Here is a 20118-nt window from a genome sequence, read left to right on the forward strand (position 1 = left end):
ACTTTTTTTCCATGCTTACCCACTGTTTAGATCCCATTTATAATTAAGAACATGCCGTATTTGATTTTCTGTTCCTGAGTTACTTCATTTCGGATAATGAACTCCAGCTCCAACCATGTTGTTGCGAATGACATAATTTCCTTCTTCATTATGGCTGCATAGTATTGTGTGGTGTATATATACCACATTTTCTTTGTCCAGTCAAATGTTGGTAATACTTAGTTTGATTTCATGACTGCTATTGTGAATAATGCTGCGATAAACATAAAAGTGCAGATGTCTTCTTGAAGAAGAAATTTCTTTTCTTCAGGTAGATACTCAGGAGTGGGAATTCTGCATGAAATTGTAGTTCTATTTTTAGTGCTTTGAGAAATAGCCATACTGATTTCCATGGAGGTTGAACTAATTTACATTCTCGTCAGCCTTGTATAGGTGTAATCTTTTCTCTGTAGCCTCACCAAAATCTGTTATTTTTTTGGTCTTTTAATAATAGCCTTTCTGTCTGCTGTGAGATGATATCTCACTGTGGTTTTAATTTGTATTTCTCTCATGATTAGTGATAATTAGCATTTTTTTCATACGTTTGTTGGCCACATGTGTGTCTTCTTTTAAGAAGTGTCTGTTCATGTCCTTTGCCCACTTTTTAATGTGTTTATTTTTGTTGTTGTTGTTGTTGTTAAGTTCTCTATGAATTCTGGATATTAGTCCTTTGTTGGATGCATAGTTTTCAAACAGTTTCTCCCATTCTGTAAGTTGTCTGTTTACTCTGTTGATTGTTTCTTTTGCTGTGCAGAAGCTCTTTAAGTCTCATTTGTCTATTTTTGTTTTTGTTGCATTTGCTTGTGAGGTCTTAGTCATAAATTCTTTACCTAGGCCAATGTTCAGAAGACGTTTTCTTAGATTTTTCTACTAGGATTTTTACAGTTTCAAGTCTTTAATCTATATTTACATGTAAGTCTTTAATCTATATTGAGTTAATTTTTGTATATGGTCAGAGACAGGGGTCTAACTTCATTCTTCTACATATGGCTAGCCAGTTTCCCCAGCACCATTTATTGAATAAGATACCTTATTTTCCCATGGTTTATTTTTGTTGACTTTGTTGAATACCATTTGATTGTAGGCATGTGGCTTTATTTCTGAGTTCTATATTCTGTTTAAACAATTGATCTGTGTGTCTACTTTTGTGCCAGCGTCATGCTGTTTTGGTTTCTATTTCCTTGTAGTATAGTTTGAAATCAGGTAATGTGATGCCTCCAGCTTTGTCCTTTTTATTTAATAATGCTCTGTCTATTCAGGCTCTTTTTGAGTTGTATATGAATTTTAGAATTATTTTTCCTAATTCTGTCAAAAATAACGTTGGTAACTTGATAGGAATTGCATTAAATCTTTAGATTGCTTTGGGAAGTATAGTCATTTTAACGATATTGGTTCTTCCTATAGAATGTTTTACCATTGGTTTGTGTTATCTAAGATTTCCTTCATCAGTGCTTTGTAGTTCTTCTTGTAAAGATCTTTCACCTCCCTGGTTAAATATATTCCTGGGTATTTTATTTTTTGTTTATTATAAATTATATTGAGTTCTTGATGTGGTTCTCAGCTCGAGCATTGTTGATGTGTAAAAATGCAACTGATTTTGTGTGTTAATTTTGTATCCTGAAACTTTACTGAAGTTGTCAGGTTCAAGAGTCTTTTGAAGAAATCTTTAGGATTCTTTTGCATATAAGATTATGTCATCAGTGAACAGAGATAATTTTGAACTCTTCTTTTCCAATTTGGATGACTTTATTTCATTCTCTTGACTAATTGCTCTGGCTGGGACTTCCAGTACTGTGTTGAATAAAAGTGGTGAGAGTGGAAACCCTTGTCTTGAATTCTTAGGGAAAATGCTTTCAATGTTTCCCCATTCCATATGATGGTGACTGTGGGTTTGTGGTATATAGCTGTAATAATTGAGGCACATTCCTTTAATGCCTGGTTTCTTGAAGGTTTATATCATGAAGGGATGTTGGATTTTATGAAATTATTTTTCTGCATCTATTGACATGCTCATTTAGGTTTTATTTATACTTTTTGATTATGTGGTGAAGCATATTTATTGATTTGCATATTTTGAAATATTATTACATTCCTGAAATAAAATCTACTTTATTATGATGAGTTATCTTTTTCGATGTGCTGCCGGATTCTGTTTGCTAGTGTTTTGCTGAGGTTTTTGTATCTATGTTCATCAGGTATACTGGCCTGTAGTTTTCCTTGTCTGTTGTGTCCTTGCCAGATTTTGATATCAGGATGCTACTGGTTTCATGGAATAAGTTAGGGAGGAATCCCTCCTCCTTGATTTTTGGACTAGTGTCAGTTATACTGGTACTAGCACTTCTTTGTACTTCTGATAGAATTCGGCTGTGGATCCATCTGATCCTGGGCTTTTATTGGATGGCAGATTTTTTAAAATATTGATTCTATTTCTTAACTCTTTATTGGTGTCTTTAGGACTTCAATTTCTTTTTTGTTCAATCTTGGGAGATTGTGTTTTCAAGAATTTATGCATTTTCCCTAAGTTTTCTAGGTTGTGTGCATAGAGGAATTGATAGTAATCTCTGATGATTCTTTGTATTTCTGTGGTATCAGTTGTTATGTCACCTTTATTATTTTTTATTGTGTTTATTTGAATCCTCTCTCTCTCTCTCTCTCTCTTTTGTTAATCTAGTTAGTGGTCTATTAATCTTGTTTATCCTTTCAAAGAACAAACTTTTGTTTTGTTGACCTTTTTATGATTTTTGGTATCAGTTTCATTTAGTTCTCCTCTGTTCTTTGTTATTTATTTTATTCTACTAGCTTTGGGTTTGGCTTGTTCTTGTTTTCTAGTTTCTTGACGTGTGATATTACATTGTTAATTTGTGATCTTTCTATCTTTTTGATGTAGGTAGTCAGCACTATAAACTTTCCTCTCAATACTATTTTTGGTATGTTGTGTTTCTATTTTTGTTTATTTCAAAAAATGTTCTTGATTTTTGCCTTAATTTTGTTGTTTACCCAAAGTCATTCAGGAGGAGGTTGTTTAATTTCCATGTACTTGTGTGACTTTGAGAATTCCTCTTGATATTGATTTCTAATATTATTCCATTGTGGTCTGAGAGGATACTTAATATGATTTTTATTGTTTTTTGAATTTATTGAGACTTGCTTTATAGCCAACCATGTGTTCAATTTTACAGAATGTTCCATGTGCAGATGAGAAAATGTATATTCTGCAATTGTTGGGTGGAATTTTCTATAGATGTCTATTAAGTCCATTTGGTCAAGAGACCAGCTTACTTCTAGAGTTTTGTTGTTGTTGTTGTTGTTGTTGTCATTGTTAGTTTCCTGCAATGACCTGTCTAATGCTGTCAGTAGGGTATCAAAGTTCACCATCATTATTTTATGGTTGTCTGTCTCTTTTCTTAAATGTAGTAGTATTTGTTTTAGAAATCTGAATATTCCACTATTGAGTGCGTATGTATTTAGGATAACTAAATCTTCTTGTTGAATTGAACCCTTTATCGTTATATAATGCCCTTCTTTGTCTTCTTCTCCTTTTTGGGGGGGATTTTTGTTTTGGGTTTAAAGTCTGTTGCATCTGACACAAGAATACCAACCCTGCTTTTTTATGTTTTTCATTTGCATGAAATATTATTTTCTATCCCTTTATTTTGGGCCTGTGGGTGTCATTACACATCAGGTGGGTGTCTTGAAGGATGAAGACGGTTGGGTCTTGTTTTTATTCCAATTTGTCAGCCTATATTGTTTCAGTGAAGTATTTAGGCCATTTACATTCGAGGTTAATAATGATATATGAGGTTTTCTTCCTTCTTATTTTTTTTAGCTACTTGCCTTGTAGTTTCAATTATGTAGTTTTTTTATAGGATCTGTGAACTTTATATTTGCATATGCTCTCGTGGTAGCAAGTACTATTGTTCTTTCATTTTTGTGGTTACAATTCCTTTGAGCATTTCCTGCAGGACCAGTTTATTGGTGACTAATTCCCTTTGCACTTGCATGTCTCAGAAAAACTTTATTTCTCCTTTGTTTATGAAGCTTTGTTTGGCAGGATATAATATTCTTGAATGGCAATGTTTTTCCTTTAAGAAGGCTAAAGATAAGCCCCCCTATCTCTTCTAGCTTGTAAGGTTTCTGCTGAGAAGTCTGCTGTTAGTCTAATGGGATTACCTTTGTAGGTGACTTGGCCCTTTTCTCTAGTTGCCCGTAAGATTTTTCTTTAGCATTGATCTTGAATAGTCTGATGACTATATGCCTTGGTGATGTTCATCTTGTGCAGTATCTCACAGGTTTCCTCTGAATTTCTTGTATCTATATGTCTATCTCTCTAGCAAGATTAGAGAAAATTTCCTGAATTATTCACTCAAATGTTTTCCAAATTGCTTACTTTTTCTTTTTCTCTCTCAGGAATGCCTATAAATTGTAAGTGTGGTCACTTTACATAATTTCAGATTTCTTGAAGCCATTTTCATTTTTTTAATTATTTTTTTCTTTATTTTTGTCTGATTAAGTGAATTTAAATGACTGGTCTTCAGGCTCTGCATTTTTTCTTCTGCTTCATCTAGCCTATTGTTGAAGCTTTCAACTGTATTTTGAAATTCCTTTAGTGAATTTTGTAATTCCGAAAGTTGTATTTGTTTTTTAAATATAGCTATCTTCTATTTCACATTCAAATCATGTTTCTGTTTCTTTGTGTTCATTTTCAACTTTCTCTTGGATTGAGCTTCCTTGCAATCCATACTTTTAATTCTTTTTTTGTCATTTGGGAATTTTAATTTTGGTTAGGGTCCATTGCTTGAGACCTACTGCAATCCTTTGGAGGTGTCAAAACACTGTTATTTTGAAACTACCATCAGAGCAAACAGACAACCTACAGAATGGGAGAAAAATTTTGCCATCTATTAGTCTGACCTCTGTCGGATATCCAGAATCTACAAGAAACTTAAGCAAATTTACAAGAAAAAAACAGAAAACCCTATTAAAAAGTGGGCAAAGGACATGAACAGACACTTCTCAGAAGAAGACATACATGCAACCAACAAACATATGAAAAAAAGCTCAACATCACTGATCATTAGAGAAATGCAAATAAAAACTGCAATGTGATACCATCTCATGTCAGTCAGAATAATGATTATTAAAAAGTCAAGAAACAACAGAAGCTGGAGAGGTTGTGGAGAAATAGGAATGCTTTTACACTGTTAGTGGGAATGTAAATTAGTTCATCCATTGTGGAAGACTATGGTGATTCCTCAAAGATTTAGAACTGGAAATACCATTTGACCCAGCAATCCCATTACTGGATATATAACCAAAGGAACATAAATCATTCTATTATAAAGATATTTGCATGTGTATGTTCATTGCTCCACTATTCACAATAGCAAAGACATGGAATCTATCCAAATGCCCATGAATAATAGACTGGATAAAGAAAATGTTGTACATATACACTATGGAATACTATGTGTCCATAAAAAGGAATGACATCATGTCCTTTGCAGGCACATGGATGAAGCTGGAAGCCATTATTCTCAGCAAACTAATACTAGAACAGAAAACCAAACACCACATGTTCTCACATCTTAAGTGGGAGCTGAACAATGAGAACACATGGACACAGGGAGGGGAACAACACACACTGGGGCCTATTCAGGGAGGGTGTGTGGCAGGGAGAGCATCAGAAAAAATAACTAATGCATGCTGGGCACATTATGCTAGGTGATGGGTTGATAGGTGCAGCAAACCACCATGGCACAGGTTTACCAATGTAACAAACCTGCACATCCCCCACATATACCCTGGAACTTAAAAAAAAAAAAAAAAAAAAACCCAAACACTGTCTTTTTGTACTGCCAGAGTTCTTGTACTCATTCCTTACCATCTGAAGGAGCTGTTCCTTCTTATTTTTGAATATTCTATTGTTTAGATGAGATTTTTACATTTTTTATTATTTTTCCCTTGAGGTTATGACTGTGGTGTATGTTGTGTATGATCACGTGGTTTCTTTTCTGGGTGCTTTCAGTGGGCTCTGTATGGGTTTCTTGGTTGTGGATAGCTTTTAGGCAGTGGTTTTCTCAAAGGCTGCTTGTTATAGCAATGTATTGGATAAATGAGCCAACACTCTTAGCCCTCAGAGACTGAGAGTGTGGAGGTCTCAGGAGTGTATCTTGTACTATCACTGTTTGGTTTGTTTTTTAAATTTGGTGGTGCGGTACAGGGTTCATACCAGTGGGTGGCACTTGAGACTAAGAGCCAGCTCTACCTGGTGTAACCCAATAATGAGTGGAGGCACCTGCCCTGATGAGAAGTGGTGAGGAAGATGTGTTAGAGTGCGCTTAGGTCTCAGGGGTAAGGGCAGGGTGGGAGGGTTACACCAGCTCCTCATCCTGAGCAGTCCGGAATGTGATCCACTCTCCTACCATGCCCATATCACAGGGCTCACATCTTTCACCTCATATAGACATCATCCTTTGGCTTCTGCCAATTGTGACTGGGGACTGAAGTCCCTCTCTAGCAGCTATGACCAAACTGGGCTGGGATTTCCCAGCCCAGCGCAGACAGGTCTGCATCTTGTTTGCCCTCCATTGCCAGGACGCTGCCGTTTGGTGCAGGGAGTGGGAGGTGGGCTTTGTCCTTTGTGTATGTCCTAGCAGCACAAGCTCAATTTCAATGTGGGTGCCGCCACTGCAGAAAAATGCTGGGAAGGCTCTCTCCAGGTGGACTCTTCAACCTGGAGGGTCTCTGCACCATGCACAAAAGTTGACAGGGGGAGTGGGGATTACTCCCCTCTTCACTTCTGTTTCTGTCCAATGGTGCAACAACCTTCAGCAATTGGTGCTATGCCCATGTTTCCTTTGTTCCAAGAGGGGCTTTGGTGTGCTGTACTCCTTCATCGCCAAGGGGTTAGATCTACACCATGGGTTAGATCTGTGGGGATCCCACAGCTCCCCTGGAACCCACTGGTTCACTGTTGGGTTTCCAAAGTCAGAGTGGGCTGTGGGGTATGTTTGCAGGGGATCTAGTGATGTACTGACACAAGGGCTGAGGTTCCCCAGGTAGGGCAGTGGCCCCCACCAGGTGCACAACCACTGTGGTACGTGCTGTCTCAGCTCGGGCCTTTGGGAAGTGTTGTTGCACCTACATGGGCTGGCCAGCTAGTGCTCTGTCCCTGGGAAGTTTGCAAATCACCACTGACAGCATTTCTTGGGGTCACAAGGGCAGAGGGGCCCCCTGACAATTTGGTGGTCACCAGATTGTCACAGGGGTAACAGGAGCAGAAAATCCTCCCCACCTACCCTTTCCTCAGGGCTCCAAGTTCCTTTGGGGTCAATCTTTTCTATACTCTTGCTGTTCCCTGTTTATGTGCCCCAATTTCTTTTTGTGGGCTCTCCAACTTGTCCTGGCTCTCTTCACTCAGCTTTTCTTTCACATCATGACCTTTCACCTATAACTTTGATCTTCTTTCTGAGACTTGGCATCCGACATTTCTAGTCAGCCATACGCTTTCAATCTTGAGTGCACATTCTAGATAAATTTTTCTTTTTCCTACTTCATGCCAAATCCCATGTGAATAGTTCTGGAAGTTGGGAAGTTGAGGATCATCAAGGTGACAGCAGTGTTATTGTATGGCGAGGACTTGCTCTCTGCTTCATACATGGCACTTTCTTGCTGTGTCCTCACGTGGGGCAAGGAGCTTGTTTTCTAACGTATACAATTCTCAATGCTGTTATAGGAACAATTTACTATATACTTTTCTTTTTCCTAGGAATATTACCACTTCACTTCCATCCCCCTGACTTTAATTTTCTGGGGATGGAGTATGACACAATTTAAGTTAAAATCCTAACACCAGGACTTTATTTTATTTATGGTGATAACTCTAAGTCAAGTGTGATTATTTACAAGTAGTGTCTCAGTGAAATCGGAATGATTTGATGTAAGTGTTTCCTACAAGAATGCTAGTATTTGTAGGATCATGTTGTGGGGACATGCTGGGGACATGCTTTTCCCCAGTGGAATAATCTCTTTTGAGAAGGTAGATGAGCTATCATTATGTTGTGCCTCCATTTCTAATTCTATGAAATGGAGATAAGCATGTTTGATCAGCTTACGTCATGGACTTTTGTAATGGTATAATTGTATGTGCAAGAATATTAATAGTTAAGCATAATAATTTATTGCCATACTGATACTAATAATAGAATAACTCTTATTTCTCAATATTTATTGATTCCCTTATTTGATAAAAATGAATAAGCCAGTCCATCTCCTGACATGAAAATATATACCCATTTTACACAACAGTCCTAGCTCTATGGGCTCCTAAGCTTCTAAAACTCAAATCCTCCTGTAACTGCTGTGTCCAACCTTCTTAGGGAGACACTGTGATAGAAATAATTCCAACTTATACATGTTCATTTTGGTGGTTGACTTTGCACTCTAGTCATATCACCAATTTTAGATTTACTTAGAACAATGAATTAAAATTCAACAGGATGGATAATTCAGCCAATGCTCCCTCTACTAACCAATTTTCTCAGAATTTGATTATGCTTGAAATAAATGTATTGAAATAGTAGTCAAGAATCCGGTTGAGTCTGTATATAAAAGGCATTTATACTATAATGAAGGTTCATTTTCTTCTAGAGACCATAGCATATTAAAATACCGGGTGACATTAAAATATTGTTATTACCCATAACTCAGACTTGAATCCACCATTGCACTACGTATGAACAATTGGAGGAGGATTAGAGGACAAATGTCAGAGCCAAGTTTAATAAGCAGTGAGTGGGACATTTGAACTTGTCACAGGAGTAGCACTGTGGTGGACAGGCATTAATCTTTTCAAGTCATCAAACTTTTGAGTTTTCCTCCCCCCCACATTTATAGAAAGATTCAGGAGAATATTTTAAAGAGCTCAGCAAATTGAAGACTATATAGACTGTTCTTTTCATTTTAGAACCAGAGGACCATTAATTTTTTAAAAAAGAGTATTGCTCTGATTCTAATCCTCAATTTAACACCTGCTTTTTATTTTCCAATTTGAGGGTGTAATTATGTAAGAATATCATTCTTCCTTTTATAGAAGAAAGAATGTTTATTCGTCCTTAAGTGATGACTGAAGACATAATGATAATAACTTCCATTTATCAAGCTCCTAATATGTGTCACCATATGGTATACTAGGTGCTTCATAAACATTATTTTGACTATTGTTAGTTTAAAATCTTCCTTCAAGATCTTCATTTTCTGGTCTGTAAAATAAACTCAATGATATTGAAATTAAAGGATTATGTGAATATTCCAAGGTCACAGTGAGCAGAAATAAAAAAAAAATGGGATTGCTCTCCCAAGATTTTTTTCCATAATCCTACAACTTTCCCCTAACAAAACTGGCATTTCTTGATGTCAGTATTGATGTCAGTTCACTGTGGTACCCCATTCAGTTTATCACAGGAATTGTATAAATTTAGAAATTAATTTGCTCAGTGGATTTCCAACAAGTGGGGAGGGTTGTGTTTCCATTTAACTAAAAATAACTTTGTAAATCATACTGGATGGCCTTAACTAAGGCTGGAGAACATTCATTTTAAACTCCTCTGTTTGGAAATTAAAAGGAAAAGAAGGCTATGTCTACTATGTGTGGGCCTGTTATTTAGGAGTTTCTATTAGATATCACATTAAGTAAATCAAAATTATGGCTAGGCCCGTGAAGATCAGAGATACAAGGCAAGAATGTCATTAAAAGGAAAGATATGTTGACTATCAGAATGGTATGATTTTTAATGTTGAATATCAGAATGGTGTCATTATTTGTTTATTTTTTGAGGTGGGGGTCTTGCTATGTTGCCCAGGCTGATCTTGAATTTCTGGGCTCAAGCAATCCTCCCATCTCAGCCTCTTGAGTAGCTGGGATTACAGTCATGTACCACCATGCCTGACTTAGAGTGGTATGACTTTGAGGTGCCAAAAGCATATTGAAATGCCAAGAGAATGATTAGGACAGCAAATTCAAGGCACCAAGATGACACATGGAACCTGAGATATTCCTAGTTTCAACTTTTTGCTGGATATGGAGCCAATCAGAGCCCCAAGACAACTGCATTTTTGACAACGGAAGAAGGTAATTTATGTTCTTCAGAAAGCAAAGTAGATTACTCGTCCCAAGGGTTTGGAAGTATGAGATGATCTGGCAAAGTCTAGTTAATTTATATATATATATATATTTTTTTTTTAAGAGATTCCTTTTTTAAAATTTTATTATTATACTTTAAGTTTTAAGGTACATGTGCACAACGTGCAGGTTTGTTACATACGTATACATGTGCCATGTCGGTGTTCTGCACCCATTAACTCATCATTTAGCATTAGATATATCTCCTAATGCTATCCCTCCCCCCTCCCCCCACCCCACAACAGTCCCTGTTGTGTGATGTTCCCCTTCCTGTGTCCATGTGTTCTCATTGTTAAATTCCCACCTATGAGTGAGAATATGCAGTGTTTGGTTTTTTGTCCTTGCAGTAGTTTGCTGAGAATGATGGTTTCCAGTTTCATCCATGTCTCTACAAAGGACATGAACTCATCATTTTTTACAGCTGCATAGTATTCCATGGTGTATATGTGCCACATTTTCTTAATCCAGTCTATCATTGTTGGACATTTAGGTTGGTTCCAAGTCTTTGCTATTGTGAATAGTGCTGCTATAAACACATGTGTGCATGTGTCTTTATAGCAGCATGATTTATAATCCTTTGGGTATATACCCAGTAATGGGATGGCTGGGTCAAATGGTATTTCTAGTTCTAGATCCCTGAGGAATCGCCACACTGACTTCCACAATGGTTGAACTAGTTTACAGTCCCACCAACAGTGTAAAAGTGTTCCTATTTCTCCACATCCTCTCCAGCACCTGTTGTTTCCTGACTTTTTAATGATCGCCATTCTAACTGGTGTGAGATGGCATCTCATTGTGGTTTTGATTTGCATTTCTCTGATGGCCAGTGATGATGAGCATTTTTTCATGTGTTTTTTGGCTGCATAAATGTCTTCTTTTGAGAAGTGTCTGTTCATATCCTTCGCCCACTTTTTGATGGGGTTGTTTGTTTTTTTCTTGTAAATTTGTTTGAGTTCATTGTAGATTCTGGATGTTAGCCCTTTGTCAGATGAGTAGGTTTCAAAAATTTTCTCCCATTCTGTAGGTTGCCTGTTCACTCTGATGGTAGTTGGCTTTTGTTACCATTGCTTTTGGTGTTTTAGACATGAAGTCCTTGCCCATGCCTATGTCCTGAATGGTATTGCCTAGATTTTCTTGTAGAGTTTTTATGGTTTTAGGTCTAACATGTAAGTCTTTAATCCATCTTGAATTAATTTTTGTATAAGGTGTAAGGAAGGGATCCAGTTTCAGCTTTCTACATATGGCTAGCCAGTTTTCCCAGCACCATTTGTTAAATAGGGAATCCTTTCCCCATTGCTTGTTTTTCTCAGGTTTGTCAAAGATCAGACAGTTGTAGATATGCAGCATTATTTCTGAGGACTCTGTTCTGTTCCATTGATCTATATCTCTGTTTTGGTACCAGTACCATGCTGTTTTTGTTACTGTAGCCTTGTAGTATAGTTTGAAGTCAGGTAGTGTGATGCCTCCAGCTTTGCTCTTTTGCCTCAGGATCGACTTGGCAATGTGGGCTCTTTTTTGGTTCCATATGAACTTTAAAGTAGTTTTTTTCCAATTCTGTGAAGAAAGTCATTGGTAGCTTGATAGGCATGGCATTGAATCTATAAATTACCTTGGGCAGTATGGCCATTTTCACGATATTGATTCTTCCTACCCATGAGCATGGAATGTTCTTCCTTTTGTTTGTATCCTCTTTAGTTAATTGATATTAAGCCAGATTTAGTGTTTAGTGACTATAATGAGAAGCTACAATTTACAGAAATATTATTTGTCTACTATAACAAGAATTTTTTTAAAAAACTCAAACCAAATATGAATAATTTTAATGTCCTCATTAAGCATCAAGGAAGGAACTTGTTATAGTGTTATAATTTTACCTAACCTGCATTAGGTTGCAAAGTTATCTAATGCAGATTTCAAAAGGTTTATAGTCACTGTACATCAGGATGAAATTGGAGACCTTTGGAGTTGCATTCTTTAATTTTATGTGTCAACTTGCCTGTGCCACCCAGTGTCCAGATTAAACATTATTTCTGAGTGTGTCCGAAAGGGCATTTCCAGAGGAGATTAGCATTGGAATTGGTGGACTTGGATTTCATCCCCAATGTGGTTGGACATCATCCAACCCATTGAGGCCTGAATAGGATGAAAAGGCAAAGGAAGGAAGAGTTCACTCTTTTTTAGCATCCTGCCTGACTGCTTGAGCTAGGATATAAGTCTTCTACTGCTCTTGTAATGGGGTTTAAAAGATCAGCTACCCTGGTTCTGAGGCCTTGGCCTTGAGCAGAGATTACAGGACCAACTTTCTTGGGTCTCCAGTTTGTAGATGGCAGACCATGGGATTTCTCAGCCTCCATAATTGCATGACCCAAGTCTTCATAACAAATCTATTCTTATATGGCCCTATTGGTTCTGTTTTTCTGGAGAACTCTGAATAATCCACCCCTAAATTTGAAGAGTGTTTACCATACTTTTTCTTCTTACACTTTTATTAAGTAGTTTATAAGTATGAGAGCATAGGATTTTTTTATATTGTCACTTGATGACTAAATTATAATATTATCTAAGGCTGGTAATTGTTGTCAGTAGTTTCCTATTACTTTTGAGATAAAGCTTGGGGATCTCAGGACGCCTATAGGGCAATATAAAACTTGGCCCGTGCTGGAATCTCTATCTTTTCCTACCTATCCTCCTGCCTATATGCCAGTCTCTAAGAGTATTATGCTGTCTGCACAATTTTTTTGATAGGCATTTTTTTTTTTGCTATTTTTTTTGGTTCCTACATTATCTATCTCCTGACATCTGCCCACAAACTGCTACTCACTTTTCAAGATGCCGGTCATGTATTACCTTTCTTCATGACGCATTTTCTGACTTTTTACATCACCCCTCTCTGAATGTTGGTCACATTGTGTATTTCATTTTGTTGGGATCTTGTGCCTCTCTCCAATGTTGTGCTGATCACTCTTTCATGCTTTCTTCTTTGCTTGCCTCTATCTTCCGCTCTATATAGTAAGCTTATTGAAGGCACACTCTCTATTTTATAAAGTACCAAACTCCAGGCCTTTAAAGATGTAGCCCAACAGATAGATAGTATTTGTTGGTTCATTCTCTGTTCTAATTTCATTGTTCTATAAATGAAGAAATTAAGGTCTAAGAGGGTTAAAAGACTTGCCCACAGCATTACACAGGTGGCTTCTTATACATAATAGTTGTTAAATAGAAAGTATGGAAAGACAATACACAAAGTCTGCATTAATACAGGCACAAAACATGTAAGAAATTCCAAATAGTGATGGCTTCCATGAGGAATAGAAGTATAATAATCATTTATAAAGCAAGCAAGAAATCATTGGGAAACAACCAGTTCTTCCTCATCTAAATTTCCTACAAGTATGAAAACAAACACAAAGACATCATTCTGTGGCCACTGTTTGTAGATTACTTTCTTAAAATGAAATGCAATAAACTCGATCAGATATCTACAAAATAAATCTAGTTTAAAAATTCTGCAAAATATGCCACTTTGTCAAAATACAATGGTGAGCTCTATTCCTTTTGACACAATATAATCAGTGCCGAAATATAATACATTCAGTGAAATTCATCACAAAATGGGTTAGTTGGTGCTACAAAGACAGTATTTTCTTTGTGACAACGAGGCTAAATTTTGTTATAAGTTGATTCAGCCCTGCTCATCTTTGATTTTTATGATGGATATATGTTTTTAGAAGTAGTGGATTTGTCTCTGATCCACCGGGTTCCTCCTCAGAGACCACTGAAAAACTGGAGTGTCTACTAAACAGCTGACAGTTTCCTGGAGGCTGACATCACTGAAATTGGGGGATAAGCCATATGGAAGGTACCTAAGAGATAGAGAAGGGAAATTAGGCTATCTCCTTCTCTCTCTTTCTATTTAAGTTTATGTGGAAGGAAATACATCTCTCTCAGCAACAGGATAACAATCTGAAGAAACAGACTAGATACTTCTGCCATTGAAATTTTCCTAAACAGCTCTGATTGAGAAATAGATTAATAGACTGTATTGCAAAGAAGAAGAGATGAGTCAAACTTCTATTTGGACTCAGGAAAACATCTCAGACAGTCCATCTGGCAATGCCAAAGGGACTGACTCCACTAGGACTGAAAGATCAGGTTTGCACAGTTCAACCCCAATGCATCCTTATTTTATTTCCATCTGTACATAGAGCAGTTCTGCTTGCCTGGTTTCCATTCGTATTGGTTGCCTCATTTCATCATCAAAACATTTGTGTCAAGTAAATTTTATGTTCACCATTTGATAGACAAAAAATTAGGCTTAGAGAAGCATTTATTCTTGGTCACAGAGGTTTTCTTATTTTAAATCTGGTTTCTGCATTATATGCTGAATTTTGGAGACAGAAAGACAATGGTTTGACTCCAGGTTTAGCCACTTGCTAATTTAGTGATCATGGGCAAGCCACTGTACTTCTTTGAACCTCAGTTTCTTTTCTGAGGAATAGAAACAATCATATAAGCAAATTGCTGTAAGGATTGTGTCACATGAGGTATGACAAAAGCTCTATACAAAGCAGGGAAGGCTCAACAAATTTAACTTTCCTTTTTATTCCAGCTACACACTAGCTAGAGATGTTTGCTTGTTATCTTCAAGGTACTGGAAAACACAGTACCACACCCACAAAGTTTGTGAAAACTCAAGAATTATTTACCAGTGAGGCACTTTGAAATTTTAATCCTAGATTTCCCAGTGGTAAATAACTTTATGCTCAAAAAAAAATCAAAATAAATGTACTAGTGCACTTGGCATCTATTTTCTCTGAGGAAAAAGCTGTGAAATGTTAACAGTCAACATCTCCTCAAATGTTGGAACATCTACCAACCATAGACATAGCTGTGTCTATCTGGAAGAATTAGGTCTCAAAAGAGAATTTGCTTTGCAAATACTCAACAGAAAATGTGCAGATAAAAAAAGTATAGCACACACATCTTTATACTGGTTAATTCAAAATGTCATAAGAGTAAATCTTAAGAAACAGGTAAATTAATTCATTTCCAGCCCAAAGCCGACTTTCAATCTTGTTTTCCCTGGATATTTATCTCTGAAAAAGCCTCTGAGATTTCTAGCAGGAGAAAGTCTATTAATTTTCCATATACTTGTTGATGCAAAAGCTATCACGATTATGGGTTGAATATTTCTAGTATAGGGAAAGTAAGGGATGCAATTAATCTCTGTGAACTAAAATATACCCCTTTTCATTAATCTTTTATTGTAAATGAGCAAAGTAATTGAACCGGTACCACACTCTCAGAATGAATGTAATGCCGGTGGGATATGCTTGAGAGAGCACATACTGATTGAGTATTAAATATCTAACGGCAATAATTTATGGTTCATTACCTCTTTTGGAGTCTCTTAGTTGCATACGGCTTGAATTCTAAGTAGTCAGACTTTTAGTTGAAAATGGCTTTCAGATGCTGCAGGCAGCAAGTGCATGCAACCCACAATCCCCTTTAATATTGGCTGTTGTGTACCTACTTAAACTACAAGAAGAATATTTGATGCAGAGCTGATTGTTTTAAAGACAGAAAGATGTCATCTCTTCACTCCAAAACTCCGTCTTACAAACTCTGCCATGATGCGTTTATGAAAGCGTTGAGTAACATGGACACAGAACTGAGAAAAGGGATACTGTCTAAGTAGAGATCCTGTGACTTCCTACATATTATGTAAATCCCCTTCCAGCTAGCTGGTGGTTCAGACATCTCAGCTTCTGGTTTAAATTGACACTCGCTTCCTTAATTGTATTCTGCCATCCCCCGTGGTACAATTCCGTTGCACATGGAAATGGAAGCTTTTATTCTGTTGGTAAGAAAATATAATCAACCTGAAGCAATGTTTATAGAAATATACGTTTTGGATTTGAAGAGTGGGTGTATTCAGACCTCTTGCAGTTTAAAAACAAACACTGTTACAAGAAAGAAAATGATCCCTATATCTCTGGTAAAGAGGTACTATAGCTATTTATTCAATTGTTGAGCTTTAAACAAATTTCTTTATTTCAGTTTTACCTCGGTGTTCAAAAGAACAGTTTATATTTAAGGTGAATTATATTTTTCTTTTTCAGAGCAAATGAGTATCTTCTTTGATTCGTGGTATCAGCTCAGCATAAAATAAACATTTTGAAATATAATTTTGAATACAAACTTCAGACATTTTGAATATAATTTGTACTTAAGTATATTATCATGTATGAAAATGTCTACAAGCTTTTTGACACCTCTTTACCCTATTCATATTAACAGACTTTTGACATAAGTGAGTACCTTCTTTTATTCTATAACTTCACTCTCTCTCTCTCTCCCCCCATCTCTCTCTCTCTCTCTTGCTCTCTCTCTTTTCCTCTCCCTTTTCATTTTCCTCTCTCCTGCTTCTGTTATGGTTTCTAGTGGTAGTCAGTATAATGTTTATTGCATTATAAACAACAACAACAACAATCCTGTAACTTCTTTTTAAATTGTCTTATGCAAAAAAATGACAAGAAAGAAAAATGCAGTAATACAAACAATACTTAAGCCTCTTGCATGTAAAAAAAATAGCCTGTATTTGCTATTAGACATTTTTCTCCACTATTTCTGAACTTTCTGTATCTACTGTTTTATTTTAGTGTTTAATTTTTAAGAATTCTAGTTCCGTAAGGCACTATAATTTAAAGAAGAATCATTAAAAAAGGAACAATAAATCTCATAAATAATAAAGGTGAAATCCAGCAAAAATCAAGAAGCTTTAAAAAAATAATACTTTAGAAAATGTTCAAGAATTCCAGATGAAACTATTTTATCAGTCAATCGAACTTAGCAAATAATGCCCAATCTTTCTTATCCAATGATAGGATGAATTTGTTTTGTGCTAAATGCCAGTTTAATGTTTTGACACGGGAAAATTATATAAAGTTAATTGACAGAAAATAAATCATATTTTCAGTAGGTACACATTAGCAGCCTTAGAAAGAGTTGAAAGTACTTATATGACTGAACAATACCTACCATATCAGGAAGAAAATGATGTTGTATAATCTATGACTTTGAGGACAGCCTGTAAGACAGGAAGAAAATGAAAAGTAAATGACCTTAAGGATGTAACAAGGCCAATGGAACCAGGGTGATGAGAGAGGAAAAGGAAGATGAGTAGCTGCCCACCTCCAATCTCCTAAGATTATTCACACGTGAGGAAAACCAATAATCAAAAGCAATGAAGATGTGAAGGAAATTGGGAAAGATGAGTGTTATCTTGCAAGGAGTTACATCCCAGGGCATTATGAGTTTAAGAAAAATTATTAATAACAAATAAAAACATTTAGGAATTAACCAGGAGGACATTTATAATAATTGAAATGGTAGCAAGCAGTACATTTATTACATAAATGTGACTGCCTAGCCAGGAAAGCCTCTTTCAAGAAACATGAACATGAACATCCAGATACACAAAGGATTTAGTGAGTTAAATAAATTATGGTATAGTCTTTTAATATAAAACTATGCACCTGTGGGCTGGGAGCAGTGGCCCACGCCTGTAATCCCAGCACTTTGGGAGGCCGAGGCGGGTGGATCACGAGTTCAAGAGATCAAGACCATCCTGGCCAACACGGTGAAACCCCATCTCTACTAAAAATATACAAAAATTAGCCAGGCATGGTGGCAGACACCTATAGTCCCAGCTACTCGGAGGCTGAGGCAGAAGAATCACTTGAACCCAGGAGGCAGAGGTTGCAGTGAGCCAAGATTGTGCCATTGCACTCTAGCCTGGTGACAGAGTGAGACTCCGTCTCAAAAAAAAAAACAAAAAACAAAAAGCAAAAAACAAACAAAAAAAAAACTTGTGCAGCTGTGGAAAAGAATGATAATGTTATTTATGTAGTAAAATGGAAAAATATTCAAAACCCAATACTAAATAAATAATTAAAAAAACGAAGTGCTAAACATAGTGTGCTGTTTCATTAAAAGAAAACTACGTGTGTGTGTGCATATGAGTGTGTGTGTACGCGCCTATGAGTGTGTGTGTGTGCATGTGTATGTGTACATGAAACACTGATAAGCAGAATAATGGCTCCCAAAGATGTCCATGCCTTGATCCTCCTTAAAACCTGTAAACACCTTACATAGTAAAAGAAGCTTTTCAGATGTGATTAAGGTTAAGAAACTTGAGATGCAGAGATTATCCTGGATCACTCAGATATGCCCAATATATAATCATATGAATACTCAAAAGGGAGGACCTTTCCTAAATGTACTCAGAGGATCAGAGAGATGGCATCATGAAAAAAACTCTACCCACCATTCCTGTCTTTGAGGACTGGAGGAGCACAAAATCCTAAAAATGTGGGTGACTTCTAACATTTGGACAAGGCAATGCAATAGGTTCTGTTCTAGAGCTTCTGGAAAGAAATACAATCCTGTGGGCACCTTTATTTTAGCCCAGTGTGGCCCCTGTGAGACTTCTGACATACAGAACTGTAAGATAAATATATGTTGCTTTAACTTCGCGGTTATTTGTTACAGCAGCAATAGGAAATAATTCAACCGTATAAATATATGCGTGCAGGTATTTGCTTTTGCTTGCACAAGCTGCCTCTACAAATATACAAAATATTTTGGAAATATTGATTTCTTTCTTTTAATTTTTAAAGTTGATACATAACAAATGTACATATTTGGGGATAAATATGATAAATCAATATATTCATATAAAATGTAAAGATGAAATCACTGTAATTGGAGCCTCCTGCCCCTTAAGTATTTGTCTTTATCTTATTCTAGAAACATTCATGTTATTCTCTTCTAGCTATTTTGAAATATATACTAGATTACTGTAAACTATAGTTTACTATAGTTTATTTGATAGATACTACTGATCTATCAAATACTAGGTCTTATTTCTTCTATCAAGCTATATATTTGTACCAATTAATCAACCTCTCTTCTCCCCTTTACCCTTTCCAGCCTCTGTAACCACAAATAAACTATCTTCATGAGATCCGCTTTTTCAGCTCCTACATATGAGTGAGAATATGAAATATTCGTCTTTCTGTGCTTGGCATATTTCACTTAACATAATGACCTTCAGTTTCATCCACGTTGCTGCAAATGACAGCTTTTTATTCTTTTTAATAACTGAATAATATTCCACTGCGTATATATACCCCATTTAAAAAATTCATTAATCCTTTGATGGACAGTTAGGTTGGTCCCATATTTTTGCTACTGTGAATAATGCTACAACAAACATGGGGGTGTAGATATCTCTTTGATATATTGATATTCTTTCTTTTGAATATATTCCCATTGCTCAATGATGTGTTAGTTCTATATTTCATTTATTGAAGAGCCTTCATACTGTTCTCCATAGCAGCTGTAATAATTTACATTTCCACCAATAGTGTATAGGGATTTCCCTTTTTCCACATCCTTGACAGCATCCATTATTCCATCTTCTGATAAAAGCCATTTTAATGAGGTGAGGTGATATTATATTATGGCTTTGATTGTTATTTATCTGATGATTAGGGATGTTGAGCATTTTTTCATATACCTGTTAGGCATTCTGATAAATATCTCCCTTAAGATCTATCAGTGTTTGCTCTATATACTTGAGAGCTCTAGTGTTGGGTGCATAGGATTTTTTGTTTTGTTTTGTTGAAGACAGGGTCTCACTGTGTCTCATGGAGTGCAGTGGCGTGATGATGGCTCACTGCAACTTCAACCTCCCGGGCTCAAGCAATCCTTCTATCTCAGCCTCCCACGTAGGTGGGACTGCAGGAGTGTGCCACCATATCAGGCTAATGTGTTTGTTTGTTTGTTTGTTTGTTTTCTGGTAAATACGGGGTTTTACCATGTTGCCCAGACTG

The sequence above is a fragment of the Pongo abelii genome, chromosome 18, assembly GCF_028885655.2.
Source record: "Pongo abelii isolate AG06213 chromosome 18, NHGRI_mPonAbe1-v2.0_pri, whole genome shotgun sequence".
NCBI lineage: Eukaryota > Metazoa > Chordata > Mammalia > Primates > Hominidae > Pongo > Pongo abelii.